Here is a 22,555-nt window from a genome sequence, read left to right as displayed (position 1 = left end):
AAAAGGGCAAAGCTCTAGTCTCAGATTGCCTCAGTAACAGCTCCAGCTACTTGATGTAGTGTGCGCATTGCTCCAGCGTTTTGTCTTCATTCTTGCTTGTCTTTGATTTTGCTTGTCTTTATTATCAGCGTGCTATCTTCAGTTCCAGCAGCTCGTCTTCAATTCCAGCATCTTAACATCAGTACCAGCTTTTTCTTCAGTTTACCTGGTCTGCCTGTGCTTCTCCTTGCCTGACCCACCCTGCCTATCCATCCCTTCTTCCCTTTCATACAGATACTCAGTTTGACCTCAGCCTGATCTCGAATAAGCTTGACCGCTGCCTGCCACAGACTACTGACTGCCACCGGATACACCTGACTACTGCTTGCCCTATCTGGCACAATCACTATAGGGCACTGCTAGATCCCCTCAATAATATACAATCCAACACATTTTAGGGAATCCCAAAAAATGTAACCATGAATTTTCAGTATATATCACAATTCAAGAATCTTCATATGCTTTATTATACATCTCACATGAACATGTTATTAAATTACATTTTATAACAATTAAATACATGTTTAACATTGTAATACACACATATTTCGGATGATAACACCATATTCAACAATGCATATATATCAACCACTATATTCCTCACCAAACTTACACAGTTTTAAATATGCCCGGTCCGGACCGGATCCAATAATAAACTCCAACCCTAACCCCCTAATATCACACATTCACATACATACACCATTCATTCATCTTAAAACCATATACCCCATGAAAATATCCTAATGCCCTTAATGTCTACATCCGATGATATACTGTAATACTTCAAAGTTATACTTGAACATTTAATTATTCATTCTCCTGCCGAGATATTATCAATCACCCTGATTCTTTTTAATCATTTTTAACATCAAACACCTCCACCTTAAGTTCTTTTCAATAATTATTTTAACACCATTCGCCCCAACAAGGCACCTCGTTTCACCCCTATTCGGGCTTCCTCAGGGGATTCTTGCTGTATTTCACAATTTCACTCGTACATCATATCCACCTTTTTCTAATGTTGGGCACCCCTTGTCCGGACCAAACTACATGCTGATACATCCAAACATTTCCGGTGTGTTAATGTGGCCGTTCACTGTGTGTTCCCATAGCCAACCAAACCACTGACAAAAGTCTTAAACTTTTCTGTACAGAAATTCCAAATCTGCATCAACAAATGCTGGCTTTTTCACTGTTCACCAAACTTGTTCAACACCTCTTCCCAACATCAATCCGCTCAATATCTTTCGAGATATGTTTGGATGTATCTTTCGAGATATGTTTGGATGTATCAGCATGTAGTTTGTACGAGTGAAATTGTGAAATACAGCAAAAGAACTTAAGGTGGAGGTGTTTGATGTTAAAAATGATTAAAAAGAACCAGGGTGATTGATAATATCTCGGCAGGAGAATGAATAATTAAATGTTCAAGTATAACTTTGAAGTATTACAGTATATCATCGGATGTAGACATTAAGGGGCGGATTTTAAAAGGAGCGCGAATAGGCCTACTTTTCTTTGCGCTCCAGGCGCAAACAAAAGTACGCTGGATTTTAGTAGATACGCGTGGAGCCGCGCGTATCTACTAAAAAACGCCGGCTATACAAAATCGATAGCCTTGCGAGCGCCGAGCCGCGCAGCCTACCCCCGTTCCCTCCGAGGCCGCTCCGAAATCGGAGCGGCCTCGGAGGGAATCCTCTAACACCATCCCCTCACCTTCCCCTCCCTTCCTCTACCTAACCCACCCGCCCGGCCCTGTCTATACCCCCCCCTTACCTTTGTTGGGGGATTTACGCCTCCCAGAGGGAGGCGTAAATCCCCGTGCGCCAGCGGGCCTCTTGCGCGCCGGGCCGCGACCTGGGGGCCCTCTTGCGCGCCGGGCCGTGACCTGAGGGCACAGCCACGCCCCCGGACCGCCCCGGGTCGTAGCCACGCCCCGTACCCGCCCCCAAAATGCTGCCGACACGCCCCTAAAATGCCGCGACGACCGGGACCGCCCCCGACACGCCCCGCCCCCCTCGGAGAACCCCAGGACTTACGCAAGTCCCGGGGCTCTGCACGCGCCGGTAGGCCTATGTAAAATAGGCTTACCGGCGCGCAGGGCCCTGCTCGCCTAAATCTGCCCGGTTTTGGGCGGATTTAGGCGAGCAGGGCTCTGAAAATCCGCCCCTAAGGGCATTAGGATATTTTCATGGGGTATATGGTTTTAAGATGAATGAATGGTATATGTATGTGAATGTGTGATATTAGGGGGTTAGGGCTGGAGTTGTATTATTGGATCCGGTCCGGACCGGGCATATTTAAAACTGTGTATGTGTGGTGAGGAATATAGTGGTTGATATATATGCATTGTTGAATATGGTGTTATCATCCGAAATATGTGTATATTACAATGTTAAACATGTATTTAATTGTTATAAAATGTAATTTAATTACATGTTCATGTGAGATGTATAAAGTATATGAAGATTCTTGAATTGTGATATATACTGAAAATTCATGGTTACATTTTTTGGGATTCCCGAAAATGTGTTGTACTGTTTGCCCTAACCATTGCTCGGACTTTGGATTTGTTTGACCTCCATTTGCTTCTACCCAGCTACCCAAGGTTGACCACCTCCTTCATCAGCAGAGGAACCAATGTAAGATATGCTGGTCTCGGTACAAAGAGGCTCAACCAAAGGAGAACAAGGACTGGTAAAGACAAATCTCTAGCTGGGCCTCTGCTTTGTCTGGGTCAGTCTGCCAAAAGGTTGAATCTGCAGGTCCCCTCCCTGCAGGTTGCACTAATCCTGCCTCGGCCAAATAGTCCATGAATGCAACAACTGACTTACGCAGGATACTCTAGGCTTTAGGGGATATGGTGGAGAATGTGATACTGTAGCTGGACGTGTTATGCCATAGTGGTTAAGATGGAGCAAGACAGGCTTATGCAGAATACATTAGACCTCAATAGATATAGTGTAGAATGGGATGCTGCACCTCAAAGTGTCAGGTCACATTGATTATGGTTGGAGCAAAATGGGCTTATGCAGGATACTTCAGGCCTGAGTGGATATAGTGGAGCATGGGATGCTGCAGCTGGAAGTGTCAAGCCAGAGGGCTCATGGTTGCAGCAAGACAGATTTATACAAGATACATTAGGCCTCAGTAGTGGTGTTTGGAGCAAAGAAATCAGATGATCTCAGCGGCATCATAAGAACATGCCATACTGGGTCAAACCAAGGGTCCATGAAGCCCAGCATCCTGTTTCCATCAGTGGCCAATCCAGGCTACAAGAATCTGGCAATTACCCAAACACCAAGAAGATCCCATGCTACTGATGCAATTAATAGCAGTGGCTATTCCCTAAGTAAACTTGATTAATAGCCGTTAATGGACTTCTCCAAGAACTTATCCAAACCTTTTTTGAACCCAGCTACACTAACTGCACTAACCACATCCTCTGGGAACTAATTCCAGAGCTTTATTGTGCATTGAGTGAAAAATAATTTTCTCTGATTAGTCTTAAATGTGCTGCTTGCTAACTTCATGGAATACCCCCTAGTTCTTCTATTATTCGAAAGTGTAAATAACCGAGTCACATCTACTCATTCAAGACCTCTCATGATCTTAAAGACCTCTATCATATCCCCCTCAGCTGTCTCTTCTCCAAGCTGAACATCCCTAACCTCTTCAGCCTTTCCTCATAGGGGAGCTGTTCCATCCCCTTTATCACTTTGATTGCCCTTCTCTGTACCATCTCCATCACAACTATATCTTTTTGAGATGCGGCGACCAGAATTGTACACAGTATTCCAGGTGCAATCTCACCATGGAGCGATATAGAGGCATTATGACATTTTCCGTTCTTTTAACCATTCACTTCCTAATAATTCCTATCATTCTGTTTGCTATTTTGACTGCTGCAGCACACTAAGCTGACAATTTTAAAGTATTATCCACTATGATGCCTATCTCTTTTTCTTGGGTGGTAGCTCCTAATATGGAACCTAACATCGTATAACTACAGCAAGGGTTATTTTTCCCTATATGCAACTCCATGTCCTTGTCCACATTAAATTTCATCTGCCATTTGGATGCCCTATCTTCCAGTCTTGCAAGGTCCTCCTATAATGTATCACAAACTGCTTGTGATTTAACTGCTCTGAATAATTTTGTATCATCCGCAAATTTGATAACCTCACTCGTCGTATTCCTTTCCAGATCATTTATATATATATTGAAAAGCACCGGTCCAAGTACAGATCCCTGATGCACTCCACTGTTAACCCTTTTCCACTGTGGAAATTGACCATTTAATCCTACTATCTGTTTCTTGTCTTTTAACCAGTTTCTAATCCACGAAAGGTCATTGCCTCCTATCCGGTCCTTCAATAAATACTGCAGTGCACATTTGGTGTTAGTTCGAGATAGAGTAATCTCCATAGCAGGCCCAAGCACCTGGAACACCTTACCAGCTGAGTTATGACTTGAAACTGAGTTGAAAAAATTTAAGAAAGAGTTAAAAACTTAGCTCTTTGAGCAAACTTTTGTAGTTAGCTCCCAAGCTTAACGTTTTGGTATGAATTAAGTGTGTATGCTGTTGCGGTTCTGGCCGCGAGCACCGCGGCCAGGCCCTTACCTCCTGGTTCCCGGACCTGCTCCCGCTTCCAGAGGCCTGGTTGGCGGCCTGGTTGGTGGCATCTCCGCTGGGGCTGCGCCGCTGCGAGCCCTCCCATGGATGCCCTGCTCCTAGGCGCGCGCGCGCCACTTGGGCGATTTTCTAGGCCGTTTCCCGCCAGTGGTGACTCCGCCCAACCCTGACATCAGATGCCGCGGCCTTGATAAGTCGGCCGCGGCCATCCAGTCTTTGCCTTGCAACGGGTTAGCCTCCCGGTTTCCTGTTGCGCTGTGCCCCGGAGTGACTCGCTTCTCTTCGTTGCTCCATTCCTGCTACAGTACCCGCCTGGTTCCTGCCTGCCTGCTACAGTACCTGGTTGGCCCCTGTCCGCCTGCTACAATTCCTGCCTGGTTCTAGTACCCGAATCCAGCTACAGTTCCTGCCTGATTCCAGTACCCAAATCCTGCTACAGTTCCTGTCTGGTTCCAGTACCCGAATCCTGCCACAGTTCCTGCCTGGTTCCAGTACCCGAGTCTCGCTACAGTTCCTGTCTGGTTCTAGAACCCGAACCCAGTTACGGTATTGCTACTGTCTTAGTCTGGTTCCAGTTACCTGTCCTGATCCACAACCCGCCTAAGTCCCAGCGGCTGGGTCCCTACGGGCTCCTCCCAGGGGGGGCTTCGGCTTCCAAGGGTGAAGCCACCTAAGTCCCAGCAGTTGGGCTCCTACGGGCTCCTCCCGGGGGAGTACCAGCTTCCAGGGTGAAGAGCATCTATGTCCTGCCTGAACATCTGCCTCCCGGCCTGCTATTCACTAAAGACATTGAACACCTTTCCCAGTCTCCAGCAGGTCAGCCCAAGGGTCCAGTAAACAAAGACTCCCATAACATATGCTAATTGATTTGTATATCTAAATTTTTAAATGTTTTTATTTGTGTATTTGTATCTAGATGATTATTTCTGTTGTTATTTTAAGATTTAAAGACATTGTACACCGTTGTGATGTAACCACGAATGACGATATATAAATTCTTTTAAATAAATAAATAAATAAAATAAATAAATCCCATGACTTTTTAGTTTTCATAGAAGCCTCTCATGAGGGACTTTGTTAAACGCCTTCTGAAAATCCAAATACACTACATCTACAGGTTCACCTTTATCCACATGTTTATTAACCCCTTCAAAAAAATGAAGTAGATTTGTTAGGCAAGACTTCTCTTGGGTAAGTCCATGTTGACTTTGTTCCATTAAATCATATCTTTCTATATGCTTATGATTTTGAGCTTGAGAATAGTTTCCACTATTTTTCCCGGCACTGAAGTCAGGCTCACTGGTCTATAGTTATCCGGATCACTCCTGGAGCCTTTTTTAAATATTGGGGTTACATTGGCCACCCTCCAGTCTTCAGGTACAATGGATAATTTTAATGATAGGTTACAAATTTTAACTAATAGATCATAAATTTCATTTTTGAGTTCCTTCAGTACCCTAGGATGCAAACCATCCGGTAGAGGTGATTTGCTGCTCTTTAGTTTGTCAATCTGGCCTACTACATCTTCCAGGTTCACAGTGATTTTGTTCAGTTCGTCTGACTCATCACCGCTGAAAACCATCTCTGGAACTGGTATCTCCCCAACATCCTCATTAGTAAACACAGAAGCAAATAATTCATTTAGTCTTTCTGCAATGGCCTTATGTTCCCTAAGAGACCCTTTAACCCCTCGGTCATCTAATGGTCCAACCGAATCCCTCACAGGTTTCTTGTTTTGTATATATTTTAAAATGTTTTTATTATGAGTTTTTGCCTCTATGGCCAACTTCATTTCAAATTCTCTCTTCGCCTGTCTTATCAATGTTTTACACTTAACTTGATAATGCTTATGTTTTATCATATTTTCTTGAGATGGATCCTTCTTCCAATTTTTGAAGGATTTTTTTTGGCTAAAATAGCCTCTTTCATCTCACCTTTAACCATGATGGTAATTGTTCCTTCCACCTTTCTTAATGTGTGGAATACATATGGACTGCATGGCTAGGATTGCATTTTTAAACAATGTCCAAGCCTGTTGAACACTTTTAACCTTTGCAGCTGCACCTTTCAGTTTTTTTCTATCTATTTTCCTCATTTTATCAAAGTTTCCCTTTTGAAAGTTTAGTGTTAGAGCTGCAGATTTACTTATTGTCCCCCTTCCAGTTATTAGTTTAAATTTTATGTTATGATCACTGTTGCCAAGTGGCCCCACCACCATTACCTCTCTCACCAAATCCTGCATTCCACTAAGAATTAAATCTAAAATAGCTCCCTCTCTTGTTGGTTCCTGAAGCAATTGCTACATGAAGCAATCATTTATTACATCCAGGAACTTTATGTCTCTAGCAAGTCCTGATGTTACATTTACCCAGTCAATATTGGAGTAATTGAAATCTCCCATTATTATTGCACTGCCGTGCCAAATTGGTTTCATTAGACCTTCAAAGTCACCAGCCGGCGCAGGATTCTTATTTGTGGGGAAGAAGGACGGAACTTTACATCCTTGTATTGACTATCAAGGTCTGAATGAGATTATGATTAAAGACCGTTACCCCCTGCCTTTAATCTCAGAGCTGTTTGCCCGGCTTCAAGGGGCCAAGATATTTTCGAAACTTGACTTGAAGGGGGCCTACAACTTAGTCCGGATTTGCAGTGGTGACGAGTGGAAAACGGCTTTCAACACTCGAGACGGTCAATTTGAGTACTTAGTAATGCCCTTCGGCCTGTGCAATGCACCCCTGTGTTCCAGAACATGATGAATTACATTATGTGGGATTTGTTGTACAAGAGTGTCGTAGTGTACTTGGATGACATCCTATTTTCTCAGAATCTATCTACTCATCTAGAATACGTCAAGCAAGTTCTACTAAGATTCAGAGAACACCGACTCTACGTCAAGCTATCCAAGTGCGAATTCCATAAAGACTCTGTGCCTTTTCTTGGCTACATTGTGTCTAAATATGGCTTCCAGATGGATCCCCCAAAATTAGAAAGTATCAAGAATTGGTCCCAACCTACCAGCCTGAAGGCCCTGAGATGATTTTTGGGGTTCACCAATTACTATAGAAGCTTTATAAAGAACTATTCTTCTTTAACGGTGCCCTTGACTGCTATGACTCAGAAAGGAGCCAATGCTTCTAAATGGTCTGCAGAGGCCATTTCCACATTCGAAGATTTAAAGACAGCCTTTTCCATGGAACCATGCCAACATCATTCGGACCCCAACAAGCCAGTCATCGTTATGGGATCGGTAACAAAGAGCTCCTGGCTATTAAGTTGGCATTCAAGGAATGGTGGCCTTGGCTCGAAGGCACTCAACATCAAATTACCGTGTTTATGGACCATAAGAATCTAGAGTATCTCTGCCATGTGCAACGTCTTAACCATAGACAAGCTAGATGGTCCTTATTTTTTAGAGATGTGCTTCGTTTTTTTCTACCGGGTCATTTTTTGACTTGGATACTTTGTGGTAAAATTTGGGTTTTCTCGTTTAGTTTTTTTGAAAAACGAAACGAGGAAACCTGAAACCGGGCTAAAAAACGAATCGGGAAATGAAGCTAAAAGAAAACCCCACCCCAAGCATTTAAAATCATTTTCGGACATACATACAAACTCCCCCCACCATCCCGATCCCTCCCCAAGACTTACGAACATCCCTGGTGGTCCAGCGGGGTCCCGGGTGCCATTTGTTCCTCCGTGCCCATGTGCGCCATTGCCAGCCTTGCTCAAAATGGTGCGAATAGCCTCTAAACTACCATGTCACAGGGGCTACCGGCGCCATTGGTCAGCCCCTGTCACATGGCCATCGGCGCCATCTTGTGCTCCTACCATGTGACAGGAGCTGACCAATGGCGCCAAAAGCCCCTGTGACATAGTATGGGCAAAGGCTATCGGCGCCAATTTGATTACTGGCAGCCTGATCCCCCCAAGGCAGCCTGACCCCCCCAAGGCTTGCCAATAATCCCTGGGTGTCCAGCGGGGGTCCGGGAGCGATTTCGTTGTTGGCTGCCAGTAATCAAAATGGCGCCGATAGCCTTTGCCCATACTATGTCACAGGGGCTTTCGGCACCATTGGTCGGTTCTCCTACCATGTGACAGGGGCTGACCAATGGCGCCGGTAGCCCCTGTGACATAGTAGTTCAGAGGCTATTTGGCACCATTTTGAGCAAGGCTGGAAATGGAGCACATGGGCACGGAGGAACAAATGGCACCCGGGACCCCACTGGACCACCAGGGATGTTCGTAAGTCTTGGGGAGGGATCGGGATGGGGGGGGGGGTTGTATTATAGTTAATCTAAATGTTTGGGGTGGTTTGGGGTGGCTTTTAATTTAAAAAAAAAATGTGCCCCTCTCCCCATGCAAACCCAAAAAATGAAATTTCACCGAAGTTTGGGGAAAATCCTTTTCGGGTTTCGGGGCCCCCGAACCACTACGAATTAGGCAATTTCGTTGTAATTGCCTAATTCGTGATAAACGACTGCACATCTCTATTATTTTTCAACCGCTTTGACTTCATGCTCAAATATCGCCCCGGAGACAAGAAAACCAGAGCTGATGCCCTATCACGCTCCTTTCTCTTGGACAATATTCCAGAAGATCCACAGCACATAATCAACCGAAAGTCGATCGAAAGTCGTCTTAGCGGCTACTCATTCTGTGCCCATTGGTAAAACTATCGTGCCAAAGCACCTCAGAAAGAAAGTTCTCTATTGGGCGCACAGTTCCAAGCTGGCTGGCCATCCTGGTCAACGCCGTACCCTACTGAACCTACAGAAGTATTATTGGTGGCCAACTATCAAGGAAGATACACTCTCCTATGTGGCATCTTGTGCCAACTGTGCCAAGCACAAACTTACTTCTGGCCAACTGTGGGGATTGCTGCAACTGCTTCCATCTCTGGAACAGCCCTGGATGCATATCACTACTGATTTTGTAGTCGATCTACCTCTTTCTGGAGGTATGAATACCATCTGGGTCACACTCGACTGCTTCAGCAAGATGGACCCCTTCGTGGCACTACCTGGCTTACCCTCAGCCTCAGAACTTGCAAAGCTCTTCATAGTCCATATCTTTCGCCTCCACTGCCTACGAAGCACATAGTCTCGGATCGAAGATCACAGTTCGAGGCAAGATTCTGGAAGGCCCTGTGCAAACACTTCAACATCTCTCTAGATTATACATCTGCCTATCATCCTCAATCTAATGGCCAAACAGAACAGATGAATAGGACCCTGAAACAGTTCATTCGGGCCTATATGAGTTGCCGTCAGAATAACTGGGCCGAACTGTTACCAAGGGCTGAATTTGCCATTAATTCTCATCCAGCAACATCAACTGGATCAATGCCATTTGAAGTGGTATATGGATGTTCCCCATCCCTGCCACTTCCACTGAAGCTCTCAGTGACATCCCTAGCAGCTCAATCCACTGCTGAAGAAATCCATCAATTATGGACTCAGACGAAAGCTATGCTACTCAAAGCGAGTGATCAAGCCAAAAGGTTTTATGACGCTCATCATTCCAAAGTGCCTGTCTTTCAACCTGGTGACAAAGTCTGGCTATCCACTAAGCACCTTCGACTGAAGTTACCCTCCTCTCGATTTGCTCCTCTCTATGTTGGACCATTTCCAATCCTCCGACGTCTTGGCAATGTTACCTACAATCTGAAGTTACCACCTGGATTGAACATCCATAACACTTTTCATGTTTCACTTCTGAAACCACTCATCATCAGTGAATTCTCTTCCAAATCTCAGGAACCATCTCCTATCAATGCAGAAGATGACCTAGAATACAAGGTCAAAGCCATTCTTGATGTCCGCAAATGAGGCAAAATCTGGGAATAGTTTCTCTCATGGGAAGGTTTTGGCCCCGAAGAAAATTCTTGGGAGCCTCTGGTTAATATCCTTGACAAAGAGATGCTTCATCAATTTAATCTCTCGCATCATTGGAAACCAAAACCTGGTTCCCGCAGAGGAGATCAACCTTTGAAGGGAGGTACTGTTGCAACCGTCCCTTCTTGATGGCTTCACTCCGCCTACCTTTCTTTCTTGGCACCTCCTCTCGCTATGGATGGATGCCTGGTTGCCACGGTGTCTGCCTGACGTCCTCTCTGGTGTCCCTGGACCGGCTTGGGCTCTGCCTCCTGCCATGCTACGCTGGTACCTTAGGGCGCGCGGGCCGCGTGGCCCTAACTCTTATTTCCTACTTGGCGTGAACCTCAGGGGCATCCCCCTGTGATGATGTCACACTGCCGGATATTTAAAGCCTACGATGTTTGCTAGCCTTTGAGTTAGCAAGGGGGAATCTTACAGATGGGATTCACTCTCCGTACCCAGCTACTCTGCCTCTCCAATCTTCTATTGGACTCTTAACGCTAACGGGGTACCTGCTCCTCGGGGGTCTCACTTGTTTTTCAGGTCACTATCAGGAAACCGGTACTTGCTCCTCGAGGGCCCATGTTCCCTGACTCGCTGCCTGCTCCTACCTTCTCTTCTGCCTGGAAGGATTCGCTATCTTCAACACCAATGAGTTCTACCATCTTCACCTCAGAGCTGTTCTCTGGAACCAGGTACTCGCTCCTCGAGGGCCTGCCTCCGTTCCAGCCCTAGTGCCATCTCCTACGTGGAACCGCTGTGTGAGTACATTACCTTCAAGCCTCTCAGCTCTCAGGGATCGGGTACTCACTCCTCGAGGGCCTGCTCTCCCTATCCTGGGGTTCTCCATACTGGGGCTTTGTGCATATTCCACTGTACTCATTATTCTCAGTTCTTTCCACTACAGCACTGCTACCAGAGAAGTAGCTGTTCCAGTGCCTGAGGGATACTAGCCCAGCCGGGCTACTTCTACTGCTCACCACTGCCACCTCTGGTGGCTTCACCATTTTGTCTAATAAAAGATCATGTGTTTGTGTGTCCTAAGCTGAGCCTGACCTGTGGCCCCTCACGGGACTTCCCCCCATGGGCGTGGTCAGCTGCCACAGTGTCCAAGGATCCACCCAAATCTCACTAATTATAACAGTGACAGACACCAGTTGTCTTGATGGAGACAAGTCAGGAGGCAGAAGGATGTGACAGGCCCCAGTTGTTATGATGGGGACAAGCCAGGAGGCAGCAGAGTATGACAGGCCCCAGATATTTTGATGGAGACAAGTCAGGAGGTAGCAAGATATGACATACTCCAGTTTTATTGATGGGAAGAAGTCAGGAGACAGCAGAATGTGGCAGTCCCCAGTTATGTTGATGGTTCAAGTCAGGAGGCAGCAGGGTGTGACAGGGCCCATTTTCTTTGATGGGAGAAGACAGGAGGTAGCAGGATTAGTGAGACCACAGAGATGGTAATCAGAGCAAGGTAGTCAGAAGGTGTCAGTGCATATTGCCCGTAGTGATGTTGCTAAGGGCTAAGTAGACAGAGGGTGTCAGTGCATTTTGGTCCCAGTGATATTATATGCTAGTCAGGCAAAAGGTGTCAGTGATGTTGGTCCCAGTAATGTTGCTAAGGGCTCAGCAGGTAAGTTGCTGGTGTAGCGGTTTCTACCCTTAACCAATTAGTCATGATGCTTTTGATGCAACTACAACATCACTCTCTGCTTAGAAGGAGAGGGGTGGGGGATGAAAGGAAAGATAAATTTAGATTCAGAGACAACCAGCACAAGCCATGACATTTTTACAGTCTAGGGTACTGATGCTCAGACATTAAGGAAAAAATGCAGGACCGCTTTTATGGCTAAGTCCATAAATAAAGCACATCAAGCAAAAATGACAGATACATGGGGATGACCTGCACACCATGGCAGATATTACTATAGGAAGCTTACTAGGCAGACTGGATGGACTATTCCTATTCTGCCATAATTTCTAGCTTTCTAGGTGTCTAGGCAGATTGTGTGAGTGAATCTTGGCCCCAGTGATATTTTTGGAGACATGCATATGGAAGCAGGATGTATATGGCCCAACTGATGGTGTTGGAGAAATAGCAGTACTAAGCTTTCAGGGTGATGTGGCCCTCTATCTTGAATTTCAGGCCTGGGTGGCAGCAGCAGTGTGGTTGAAGATGTGTGGCCCAACTTTCAGTAGTGGGGACAAAGCAAGACTCAGCTTTTGGTGTGGTGTGGCCCTCGATCTAGCATCTCGGGCCTGGGTGGTAACAGCAGTGTGATTAAAGATGTATGGCCCAACAGAAGGTGTTGGGTTACATAGCAGGACTCAGCTTGTGGGTGGTACAGACCTAGATCTGGTATCTTGAGCTTGGGTAGCAGCAGTTGTATGATTGCTGATATGTTGCCTAACTGATGATGTTGGGGACATAGCAGGACTCAGCTTTCTGTGTGGTGCGGCCTTTGATCTTGCATCTTGGGCCTGGGCAACAGCAGCAGTGTGATTGCAGATGTGTGGCCCAACTGACGGTATTGGGGACACAGCGGAACTCAGTTTTTTGGGTGGTGTGGCCCTCCATCTGGCATCTTGGGTCTGGATGGCAGCAGCAGTGTGATTGCAGATATGTGGCCCAACTGACAGTGTTGGGAACACAGTGGAACTCAGTTTTTGGGGTGGTGCAGCCATCAATCTGGCATCTTGGCCTTGGAGGCAGCAGTAGTGTGATTGCAGATATGTGGCTCAACTGATGGTGTTGGGGACACAGAAAGACTAGTTTTTCAGGTGGTGCAGCCCTCGATCTGGCATCTCTGGCCTGGGCAGCAGCAGCAGCAGCAGTGTGATTAAAGATGTGTGACCCAACTGACATTGTTGGGCACACAGCAGGCAGATGTGGATGTTGCTGGATGCTGGATGTAATGTAGGCCCCTTTGCTGGTATTTGAGATATGGCAGGCAGACAGGCAGGACGGTTACAGGAACTTCAAATTCCTTGTATTCCGCTTGCCGCTCAGATGGCATATCTAGATATCCAAGCAAAGGCAGATTCATTTTCAGGAACACTAGCTTTTCTATCAAGGGTGGTGACAGCCTGGAGTGATGAAGGCTTATGATGCCCCTGTCATCAAAATCATTCTTTTGCTGGGGACACTCAGTGGACAAGAGAGATAGCACTGAGACACTCTCCCTAGGTCTGGCCAGATGCTGGACTTAAAAGAAATCAATATGCCAGCATATCTGTGTCCATTTCCTCGATGGGCTTTGTAAGGTAGCATGTCACTGAGATTTGAGATGCCATCTCCTTTGCTGGTATCGGACATGTGTCTTTCTTCCTAACTTCTTTTGTGATCACCTGGGATAGAAGTAAGGATTGTTTCCATTTTACTGTGGAGGAGGAAATGCTATGTGACGATGATAGGATGCTGCTCTGCCTTGCACTAGTGTATGACCTGGCCAATGATGCTGTTTCTTCCTGAGCTACATCCTTCCTCTGCCATAACCTCTGTTGCTCTAGTTGACAGCCCCCTCTGTCAGCATGCTCTTCATATGTGTCAAATTGTTGTCCTCCAGAGCAAGTCAGTCTTTCACATGTGAATCACATAAGTAAGCAAGCATTTATGTGGAGTTTCTGGTCAGAGGTCCTAGTCTCTCTGCTTCTAACTTTTCCAAAGATGCCAGAGAGCACATCACCTCAGCTCTCATTCCCTCTTCCTGCTGAAATCCCTCCAACTTTTCTAACAGGATGTTTATTATGGGGATGACATCTCCCAAGGTGGCACATGTGGCACTCAGCATCTCTGTCGCATCCTTAAAGTGCTGCAGGATTATCACAAGCTGTCTCATGACTGACCAATCATGATGCCCTAAGGGAGACTGCACACCTATCTCCATTTCCATAGAGAGATCATGCAGGGGTGTCTGCTGCTCCACTATCCTTTGCAGCATCATGGAAGTAGAATATCAGTGAGTACCCACATCTTGAATGTGAGGCAATTCTAATTCCTCCTGCTTTTCATGGAGAAGGTCCCCTGTTCACACTTCAGTGGAAGTGCCCAGCTATTTCCTACACTTCCCTATTAAACCATGCAGACATTTTGGTGTTCCATGGACACCTGGCCAGGGCCTTTTGTGGTTCCATGGACCCCTGCTCCCCAGGGCTAAGTTCTGGGTGTGAGCAAAACATCGTACACCATGTTTTCCCTTGAGAGATACTGCCTTTACCATGTTGGAGCCATTGTTGGTGAGAAAGAACCCTATATTTATACTTTTGGTTCTCTAATCCAGCTGCCAGCCTTCTAGCCCTCCTCTTATAGCTCTTAAAATATTGGCCAAAGTATGGGCCCTGTCTGCCAGGTGAAAGTGCAGCAAAACCCACTTGTGCCTTCTTAATCCATCCCCTGTGGAGCTGCTGCCTGCCCCTACCTCAGCCAGGTCCCACCAGTGTGACATCAGAGAGAGGTAGGAGTGTGATGCACTTGTAGATGTCCAGGTATCACTTGTGAAATGCACACTGCTTTCCTGTGCCTTTGCTAGCAGGGCCTGCAGACGGCTATGGCAATGCTTGTACAAACTGGGGATGACTTTTCTGCTGAAAATGGTCCTGGAGGGCACTTTATTATTTGATGCTAAGAGCTGCAGCAAATACATGAGACCCACATTCTCCATATCCTGCAGGGCTGATCATCTCACCAATAGCCTGAGTCACCACTATGGAATCTGCCTGCCTCTTTTCCCATGACAGTGCCATTGTGAGTTGTCACTTCCTAGGTATAGCTGGGTTCTGTTGTTGCTGGCCTGCCACCTGACTGGTTGAAAGAGCTGAAGGATTGGAAGTAGTTTGAGAAATAATTATCCTCTTTTCAAATAGTATCCTCTGCCTTCAGAAATGGCCCCCTGCCAACTGCTTCTACCACCATCTCCAGGTGCAAATTAAAGGGGGTGATGTTGGGGAGATACCAGTTCCGGAGATGTTTTTCAGGGGTGATGAGTCAGACGAACTGAACGCAAACACTGTGAACCTGGAAGATGTATTAGGCCATATTGACAAACTAAAGAGTAACAAATCACCTGGACCGAATGGTATGCAACCTAGGGTACTGAAGGAACTCAAAAATGAAATTTCTGATCTATTAGTTAAAATTTGTAACCTATCATTAAAATCATCCATTGTACCTGAAGACTGGAGAGTGGCTAATGTAACCCCAATATTTAAAAAAGACTCCAAGTGTGATCTGGGTAACTATAAACCAGTGAGCCTAACTTCAGTGCCGGGAAAAATAGTGGAAACTATTCTCAAGATCAAAATCGTAGAGCATATAGAAAGACATGGCTTAATGGAACATAGTCAACACGGATTTACCCAAGGAAAGTCTTGCTTAACAAATCTGCTTCATTTTTTTGAAGGGGTTAATAAACATGTGGATAAAGGTGAACCGGTAGATATAGTGTATTTGGATTTTCAGAAGGCGTTTGACAAAGTCCTTCTTGAGAGGCTTTTACGAAAACTAAAGTCATGAGATAGGAGGTGATTACCTTTCGTGGATTACAAATTGGTTAAAAGACAGGAAACAGAGAGTAGGATTAAATGGTCAATTTTCTCAGTGGAAAAGGGTAAACAGTAGAGTGCCTCAGGGATCTGTACTTGGACCGATGCTTTTCAATATATATATAAATGATCTGGAAAGGAATATGACGAGTGAGGTTATCAAATTTGCGGATGATACAAAATTATTCAGAGTAGTTAAATCACAAGCAGACTGTGATACATTATAGGATGACCTTGCAAGACTGGAAGTTTGGGCATCCAAATGGCAGATGAAATTTAATGTGGACAAGTACAAGGTGTTGCATATAGGGAAAAATAACCGTTGCTATAGTTACACGATGTTAGGTTCTATAGTAGGAGCTACCACTCAGGAAAAAGATGTAGGCATCATAGTGGATAATACTTTAAAATTGTCGGCTCAGTGTGCTGCAGCAGTCAAAAAAGCAAACAGAATGTTAGGAATTATTAGGAAGGGAATGGTTAATAAAACGGAAAATGTCATAATGCCTCTATAACGCTCCATGGTGAGACCACACCTTGAATACTGTGTACAATTCTGGTCACCACATCTCAAAAAAGATATAGTTGTGATGGATAAGGTACAGAGAAGGGCAACCAAAATGATAAAGGGGATGGAACAGCTCCCCTATGAGGAAAGGCTGAAGAGGTTAGGGCTGTTCAGCTTGGAGAAGAGACGGCTGAGGGGGGATATCATAGAGGTCTTTAAGATCATAAGAGGTCTTGAACGAGTAGATGTGACTTGGTTATTTACACTTTCGAATAATAGAAGGACTAGGGGGCATTCCATGAAGTTAGCAAGTAGCACATTTAAGACTAATCGTAGAAAATTCTTTTTCACTCAATGCACAATAAAGCTCTGGAATTTGTTGCCAGAGGATGTGGTTAGTGCAGTTAGTGTAGCTGTGTTCAAAAAAGGTTTGGATAAGTTCTTGGAGGAGAAGTCTATTAACGGCTATTAATCAAGTTTACTTACCAGCCCGATCCAGTAAAGTCCGTGGGAGAGCGGACTAACGCCCGCTCTCCCGGCGCGCGCACCGGCCCCTTGCCGGTGCGCGCGATCCAGTATTTAAATTAGGCGACGCGGTGCAAACGAGGAAAAGGAGGCGCTAGGGACACTAGCGCGTCCCTAGCGCCTCCTTTTAGCCTGGAGCGGCGGCTGTCAGCGGGTTTGACAGCTGACGCTCAATTTTGCCGGCGTCGGTTCTCGAGCCCGCTGACAGCCACGGGCTCGGAAACCGGACGCCGGCAAAAATTGAGCGTCCGGTTTTCGGCCCGACAGCCGCGGGCCGAATTCAAAATTTTTTTTTTTTTTTACTTTTTTTTACTTTTGGGGACCTCCGACTTAATATCGCTATGATATTAAGTCGGAGGGTGCACAGAAAGCAGTTTTTACTGCTTTTCTGTGCACTTCCCTGGCACCGGAAGAAATTAGCGCCGACCTTTGGGCGGCGCTAATTTCTTAGAGTAAAATGTGCGGCTTGGCTGCACATTTTACTTACTGGATCGCTCGGGAATACCTAATAGGGCCATCAACATGCATTTGCATGTTGAGGGCGCTATTAGGTGCCGTGGGTGGGCCGCGTGTTTTCCTCCCCTTACTGAATAAGGGGTAAGGGAAAACACGCGTCCAGAGCAGGGTGACAGTGCGCTCCGACGGAGCACACTTTACTGGATCGACCTGTTAGGGAATAGCCACTGCTATTAATTGCATCTGTAGCATGGGATCTTCTTTGTGTTTGGATAATTGCCAGGTTCTTGTGGCCTGGTTTGGCCTCTGTTGGAAACAGGATGCTGGGCTTGATGGACCCTTGGTCTGACCCAGCATGGAAATTTCTTATGTTCTTGTGTTCTTCAAGTGATGTTCCATCCCAGAATTACTTAAATGGCCCACTTGTCTCCCTCTGCTGATTTCCCTCGCACAACGGTTACAACGCACAAAGCATGGGTCCTCCCTGATTTGAAAATGGCTCCAGATCACAGATTTCTTTCATGATCCCTAGCCTCTGTCTGCATCCTTGGGGGTGGATGAGTCTGCTGGCACTGAAGTGGCAGTGGAAACAAATGGAGCTTGAGAACTGGGGAAAAGGATTCACTTATCCTCTGTTCCTGCACTGTTAGTGTGGCCTGCTGTCCTTCACCAACATCAATTTCTACCTCTCTCCTCCATCAGTGAAGTATAAGCTAAAACAGTAATCATTAATCCACCTAATTCAGGGTCTGTAGCAAACAGCTCTTCCATCTCTGAGTCAGGAAATCCTTTAAAGGGAAATTCTTCAAACAAAGACATGGAGAACATAGTCATGAGAGCAGAAAGGACCAAATGGTCTATTCAGTCTGCTCAGCAAGCTTATGGTAGCATCTGCCGCACCATGCAGGTACCCCCCCCCCCCCCCCCCCCCCCCCCCATGCTTATCCATGCTTATCGGTTTCCCAGACTGTAAAAGTCAGGGCCCTCATTGGTTCCTGTCAGAAACTTATTCTCCTTTACCTCTTGCAGTTGAAGCAGAGAGCAGTGATGGAGCTGCATCAAAAGTAACCAGCTTATAGGTTAAGGATATTAACAATCACATCAGCAACTTAACCCCATTTTTATTGGTTCCCCAGACCATACAAGTCTGGGCCCTCTTTGGTTGCTATCTGAATCCAATTCCCCTTTCCCCCCTGCCGCTGAAGCAGACAGCAATGTTGGAGTTGCATCTACAGTTTCAAGGCTTATTGGTTAAGAGTAGTAACCAGTGCACCAGCAATTTTCCACCATGCACTCATTTTTTCATTTACATCCTCTAAGCCTTTAGGGATCCACAGTGTTTATCCTATGCCCCTTTGAATTCTTTTACTGTTTTCATCTTCACCACCTCCTCCAGAAGGGCATTCCTGGCATCCACTACTCTCTCCATGAAGAAAGATTTCCCGACGATGGGTCTCAGTCGTCCACCCTGGAGTTTCATTTTGTTTCCCCTAGTTCTACTGATTTCTTTCCAACAGAAAAGTTTTAACGATTGTGCATCATTAAAACTTTTCAGGTTTCTGAAGTCTGTATCAATCTCCCCTTCACCTCCTCTCTTCCAGGGTATACATATTTAGATCCTTCAGCCTCTCCTCATCTGCCTGGTTTCCTTGCCAACAGATCCCTGTTATTTTCTGACCTCACACAGGAGTCATGTGCACAAAGGGCAGTTGCTATGGAAATTTTCACATGACCAGCCTCAAACATGGTCTATTCTTTACAAAGCACTTGAATGTATTGAATGTTTTAATATGGGAAATGAAAACAAATGAAATGAATGACATATGTTTCTTTCGTGGGACGTGCCCATTCTTATTCGTGAGCCTACGAATGAAATGAACTAGAGTTATTTGTTATGGATTGTACATTTGTTTTAAATGAATGCACATCCCTAGCATGTATGCCAGCTTTGAAAATTGGTATAATTTAGGTGTTTTTGTCTACTTTCCTGTGGAGGCTAATTAAAAATTACCCTCTTAAAGAATGGTTGAATTCCAGTTATGATATGGGCTTGCACACACATGTGTGTTGCATAACAATGTGCCCTACTTGCCAATACTCCAAATATTCTTATAGAAAATCCCACTGGGTTTTACTAGTATGAATATGCCAACTGTGCTCGAACCCCCATGTGGGCTGCTATGTTGGTTTCTCTTTACTCTTATAAAAAGGAGAAAAATTTAGAGAAGTTGTGGATTTTTTACTTGATATTTGAGGAGGCAAGATGGAGTTTGCCTGCTCCTGTTTTCATCTTTTTTTTTATTTAGATGGAAGTACCTTATTACCTTAAGGAATAAGGTCTGGATAGAAAAGAAGAAAGGCTAATTCATCTTTTTTTTTTTTTTTTTGAGAACTGATTTCTGCTTCTTTTGAACTTTGCTTTGGAGGAAATTTTGACTACCCTTTCTTCAACATTTGCTATTTTTTAAAATCTGGATTTTTATGTTTGATCTAGCAATTATATTCCCCAAGGCTTAGGGAATTTAGTCATTGACAAGAAGAAAGGAGTTTAAGGATTTTCACTCACAGGCCAATACAGTAGGATGCACTAAAAAAAAGTGTATCCGTTTCAGCATTCACTATCGTAATGCATGCATAGCTTCCTCTCCTGGGCACGTGATACATAATGCAAATGAGGGGTCATACTAAAAGGAGGCATTAGGGACAATTACGTGCCCATAGCACTTCCTTGGCCCAGGAAAGGTGGCTGTCAGTGGGTATAGAAAATGGATGCTCTATTTTTGAAGCTTCTGTTTTCCTAACCTGTGGCTGTGTACCTGTTAGCAAAACCAGATGCTCCAAAAATTGAGCATCCATTTTCTTAACCTGACCCACTGGCACATTTAAAAAAAAAATGTTCTAATCTTTTTTTTTTACCTTTAATTCCTCCAACTTAATTATGCTACAAGATTAAGTTGGAGGATATACAGAAAAGAAGTATTTTCTGCTTTTCTGTACACTTTTTTGGGCTACTGATAAATTAACGCCTGCCCTTGGACAGGTGCTAATTTTTGAGCATAAAATGTACATTTATTTTTAGCATCCCAGGTAAATGACTAATAGCCTCATCAACATCTATTTGCATTGGATGAGCGCTATTAGTTTTGGGGGCGAGGGGTTGGACACGCGTTTCCGATGGGCTAAACCCCTTACTGTATAAGGGGTAGTGGACACATGTCAGCTGAGCATACTTTACAGTATCAGCCTTCAAAGGTCAATCTGAGGACTGAATTCACATTATTTCCTGGGAAGAGGAGAAAAATGGAGGAAAGGAGAACTGTAGCACCTACATAGTTCTGACCATACATATCATCATGATATTCAGGATGAGGTTGGATGAGGAATAATCATCTGACTCAAGATATAAAAAATAGGATTGCATTGAAAACAGTAATTACTATGCAGCAAAATGTCACCAATAATAAAGTAAGGTCATAAAAAGGAGCTACTGAAGCTAGAATCTCACTAACGGTATCTTATGCAGTAATTATAATCCCAGTATTTCACTGGGGACTAACAAGGCTAGCAGTAGAAAACTCACAGGCTTATGATATTCAAGTTAAAATAATTTCCCAGTAGTGTTCATTATTTGTGATTATTAAAATACATATTTTTAAAATATTTCTATATACAGTAAAAATCACTGTTGCAATATCAAAGACTTTTTACATTTGGATCATCAATTTAACCATATAGGCACTTTTCTGTTCACAGGAAGTCAGTCAATTCTCAGAAGTTCATATTACGTCAATGAATTCCCAGAAGATATAAATGCAAAAACTTCATTGAGGCAGTCCAATGACTGTTCAAATAAAACAATCCACTTTGGTGATCTCAAATAAGATGGCCCACTGTGATGCTCTCCAGTATCTGGTCTTTTCAAATGGAATGATCCACTGCAATATTCTCAGTCAGGCATTATCCGATAGAGTAGCCCGCACAGATGGTTGCTGCTAGTTAATTGATAGGAAACATGACACTAGTGTTTTGGTGAAGAAAGCCTTCCTCAGGAGATCCATTCCCAATGTAGATATAAAATGACTTTCTGTGACAAAATAACAGTAATAAAGCAAATTTAATGATTTCAAATAAAAAATAGCACTGAAAGCATTTTGATGGACTAAGATATCTCCCAAACACCTTTAACCAGAAATGACTCACAATCTAATCTGTCTTTTTATATTAGCACATGACTCTCCACCCCCCCCTAAAAAAAAAACCATTAATAGAAAGATCCATCAAACTGACCAATCTATCTCCTTATTAAGGCTATAAGGCTCTACAGTTTATGTTGTTGTGTTAAAAATCTGTTGAAATCACCTCCTTGCAATGCATCAATGGTTTCTCAAGAGCAGTGAATGTTAAAGATTCAAAAGTGTGAAATGCTGCCATGCAGTGCATCATGTCTATTAAATTAAATGCAACTATGAAGTTTATGAATACCTACACGCAAGGTCTGTAGGGTCTTACCGAAATAAGAGGCAAGAGCACCAGATAGCATGTACTCCAGCAGAACTACACATTGTTGAAACCTGTAACTTTTCAGAATGAAAAGTAGGTGAAGATAGAACTGTTCTATCACATGACTGTGGACAAACAATATATCGACCACAAGGGTGATGACCCATATCATTATTAATATCCATAGAGCCCGATGGTCATACGTAACATGAGTGAACAGTATCTCTGATATCACATCCCCTCCATAATACAAATAAATTAGGCTCAAAGAAAGATTTATTAAAGTTCAAAACTGACCAATAAGGCATAATACTATGTTGACTTTTATAAGTTGAAGAGCAGATACCATCTGTGTATTCAGCACAGGTTCCTGAGGTTTAAAATGAAGCCGCAATTGGTCCATCTAGCCTGACTGTAGCCCTTTTAATGCATCTCATAGGGTAACCCCTTTCAGAAAAATGAATTTTCATGTCA

Source organism: Rhinatrema bivittatum, chromosome 2, assembly GCF_901001135.1.
Source record: "Rhinatrema bivittatum chromosome 2, aRhiBiv1.1, whole genome shotgun sequence".
In the NCBI taxonomy this organism is placed as follows: Eukaryota; Metazoa; Chordata; class Amphibia; order Gymnophiona; family Rhinatrematidae; genus Rhinatrema; species Rhinatrema bivittatum.
Note: the sequence above shows the minus strand (reverse complement) of the source record.